The sequence below is a fragment of the Mustela erminea genome, chromosome 10 (genome assembly GCF_009829155.1).
Source record: "Mustela erminea isolate mMusErm1 chromosome 10, mMusErm1.Pri, whole genome shotgun sequence".
Lineage (NCBI taxonomy): Eukaryota > Metazoa > Chordata > Mammalia > Carnivora > Mustelidae > Mustela > Mustela erminea.
In genome coordinates this window covers 46,581,769-46,585,388 of record NC_045623.1, presented here as the reverse complement: position 1 = coordinate 46,585,388, position 3,620 = coordinate 46,581,769, and the positions used below count along the sequence as shown (strand labels likewise).

The following is a 3,620-nucleotide window of genomic DNA, read 5'->3' as shown; positions in this document are numbered from 1 at the left end:
TTGTGATGTTTGTGTTTTGTGTGAGAATCACAAATTCCTGTGGTCAATATATTCTAAATTTTTTAAATATTTGGTTTTTCAAATTCTAGTTTTTAACCAAATAGAACTTATTTTTATTTATAGTATGAGGTTGGAGTGTGTGTTTTGCTCTGTATGGAAAATCAGTTGTTTTAGCACGATATTTTTTATCTTTTACCTAATGACTTGTGATTCTATGGTGACCTATATAGTTCACATATTAAGCTTCTAGATATGCATGGGTTAGTTTCATGGTCCTGTTTTGTTCTATTGGTCTTCTATTTATCTCTGGACAATATCATCTTGTCTTAATTACCAAGGATTGATAATAAATATTGATGTTAGACAGGACAACTCCCTCAATCTTTTCTTTTTTAAAAATTACACATTCAGGGGCGCCTGGTGGCTCAGTGGGTTAAAGCCTCTGCCTTCAGCTCAGGTCATGATCCCAGAGTCCTGGGATCGAGCCCCACATCCCTGCTCGGTGGGGATCCTGATTCCCCCTCTCTCTCTCTGCCTGCCTCTCTGCCTACTTGTGATCTCTGTCTGTCAAATAAGTAAATAAAATCTTTAAAAAAAAATAAAAATAAAAATAAAATTTAAAAATAAGATAAAAATTTAAAAAATAAAAATTTCATATTCATTTTTGATCTTTTGTTTTCCCATATATATTTTAAAAATTATATTATCAAACTCATGAAGATTTCTGGATTTTTAGTTGAATTAATATTGGATTAATAAATTTTAGGAGAACATATATTTATAATATACAGTCTTTTAATCCATGAACATTGGGATATCCATAATATCTTTTAATATGTAAAAATCTTTCCTCCTTACGAAAAGGGAGAAGGCTCCCACCAGACACTGTGTCTGCCGCCATTTTGACCTTGGACTTTCCAACCTCCAGAACAGTGAGAAATAATAAATAATTGTTTTTTTTAAAAAAAAAATTTTTTTTCCTCCAAAAGACAAATACCATAAAATTTCACTCATATGTGGAATATAGGAAACAAATCAGATGAATTGTAGGAAGGAGAAAAAAAGAGAGAGAAGGGGAGGGGAAGGCAAACCACAAGAGACTCTTAACTATAGAGAACAAACTGGGGGTTGCCGGAGGGGTGGTGGGCTAGGATGGGCTAACTGGGTGATGGGTATGAGGAGGGCACTTGTGATGAGCACTGGGTGTTATATGTAAGTAATGAACCACTAAATTCTACTCCTGAAACCAGTATTACATTATATGTTAACTAACTAGAATTTGAATAAAACTTGATAGAAAAAACACTAATTCAAAAGGATTTTAAGAAATGATGCCAGTAGATTTTCTTGATGCAGTGTTGCCACAAACTTCCAATTTGTTAAAAAACAAAACAAAGAAAACAGCATCTGTGAAGCTCAATAAAACAGGGTATGTTTGTATTTGAGTGTGGATGTTTGAAAGAAAATTCTTTGTGTATTATAAAGAAGATAATTTATAGATTACTTTTTGTAAAATTTGCAGTAATTAATAAAGGCAAGACAAGAAAAAAAATTTTTTTTCTCCATAACAGTCTCTGCATATTGGGATTGGATTTAGTCCTCATTATCATATATATGCTATGAAATATAGATGATATGTGCATATGATATATATGGTACATATATAAATATTATTTGCTGCTGTCATAATGACATCTTTTGCAAAAACACATTTTGCCTATGGATGTTTAAAAATGCAATTCATTTTTATATATTGATCCTATATTCTGCAAATTTACAGAAAATTATTATTATTATTATTGATTTGTTAACTTTCAATAACTTTACAATAGACCACTTTACCTGAAAATAATGTGTTTTGTTCTTTACAGTCCTTTTATTTCACTTTCTTGTCTTGCTCTACTGGCTCAGACGTCTAGTGAAATGTTGAATAGAAATGGTATCAGAGGGTATTTTTTCTACTTTTTGATTTTGAAATGAATATTTTTCTAATGATATGCCAGCGAGAATGTTTGCTGTAGATTTTGGTAGATATTCTTCATCATGGTAAGAAATTTCTATTCCTAGTTTGCTGAGTTTTCTTTTTTAGTATAGTGAATGGATGTTGAATTCTATTAGCAATAATCGCAACCTCAGATAAACCTCATTGGCTACGATACTGCCACTGCGCAAAGCCTGGATGTTGAATTCTATCAAAGATTTTTTTCCTACATTTATTGAAACGACCATTTGTTTTTTCCTTATTTTAATTGGCAATATTTAAATTAAACTAATAGAATTCCTGTTGTTAAATCATCCTCAACTCCTTGAATAAATGTTTAAAAACTTTTTTTTATGTAAGTGTAGTTGACACACCATATTACATTAAGTTTCAGGTGTACAACAGTGATTTGACAAATTTACACATACATTATACCATGCTTGTCACAAATGCAGCTGCCATCTGTCATCAGACAATGCTGTTATAATATCATTGATTATATTTCTTATGCCGTGCCTTCTATTCCCATGGCTTGTTCATTCCATAATTGGAAGCCTATGTCTTCCACTTCCCTGCACCCATTTTGCCCATCCCCCACTCCCTCCCTCTGGTAACCATCAGTTTGTTCTCTGTATTTATATGTCTGATTCTGGTTTTTGTTGGGTTATTTCTATTTTTTTTTAAGATTTTATTTATTTATTTGACAGAGAGAAACCACAAGTAGACGGAGAGGCAGGCAGAGAGAGAGAGAGGGAAGCAGGCTCCCTGCTGAGCAGAAAGCCCGATGCAGGACTCGATCCCAGGACCCTGAGATCATGACCTGAGCCGAAGGCAGTGGCTTAACCCACTGAGCCACCCAGGCGCCCCAAGGGTTATTTCTATTTTTTAAGAGTGAAATCATATATGGGGCGCCGGGGTGGCTTAGTGGGTTAAAGCCTCTGCCTTCAGCTCAGGTCATGATCTCAGGGTCCTGGGATCGAGCCCTGTGTCAGGCTCTCTGCTCAACAGGGAGTCTGCTTCCTCCTCTCTCTCTGCCTGCCTTTCTGCTTACTTGTGATCTCTGTCTGTCAAATAAATAAATAAACAAAGTCTTAAAAAAAAAGAGTGAAATCATATATAATATATAATCATATATAATCAAATATATATTTTATGAGTGAAATCATATGGTTATTTGTCTTTCTCAGTCTGACCTATTTAATTTAGCATAATACCCTTTAGTTTAGGTTCATCCATGTTGTTGCAAGTGGCACAATCTTGTCCTTTTTTATGACTATGCAGTATTCCTGTGTGTGTGTATGTGTGTGTATGTGTATAGAACATCTTCCTTACCCATTTGTCAATCAGTGAACACTTAGGCTGCTTCCATATCTTGGCTGCTGTAAATAATAGTGCCGTAAACATAGGGGTGCATATATTTTCTTCAAATTAGTGTTTTTGTTTTCTTTGGGTAAATACCTAGTAGTGGAGTGACTGGATCTATGGTAGATCTATTTTTAATTTTTTGAGGAAACTCCACAGTGTTTTCCACAGTGGCTGCACCAGTTTGCATTCCCACCAACAGTGGACAAAGATTCCATTTTCTTCACATCCTTGCCAACACTTGTTATTTCTTGTCTCTTTTATTTTAGACATCCTT

The 3,620-nt window shown here is 34.2% G+C and overlaps 1 non-coding gene across 1 annotated transcript; it reads right to left on the bottom strand.

Moving 5' to 3' along the window:
* Positions 1–2,032: 2,032 nt before the first annotated feature.
* LOC116568316 lies at positions 2,033–2,176 on the bottom strand. Its single transcript, XR_004276544.1, has one exon. It is a non-coding gene; the product is annotated as a U4 spliceosomal RNA (small nuclear RNA).
* Between the last annotated feature and the right edge of the window lie 1,444 nt (positions 2,177–3,620).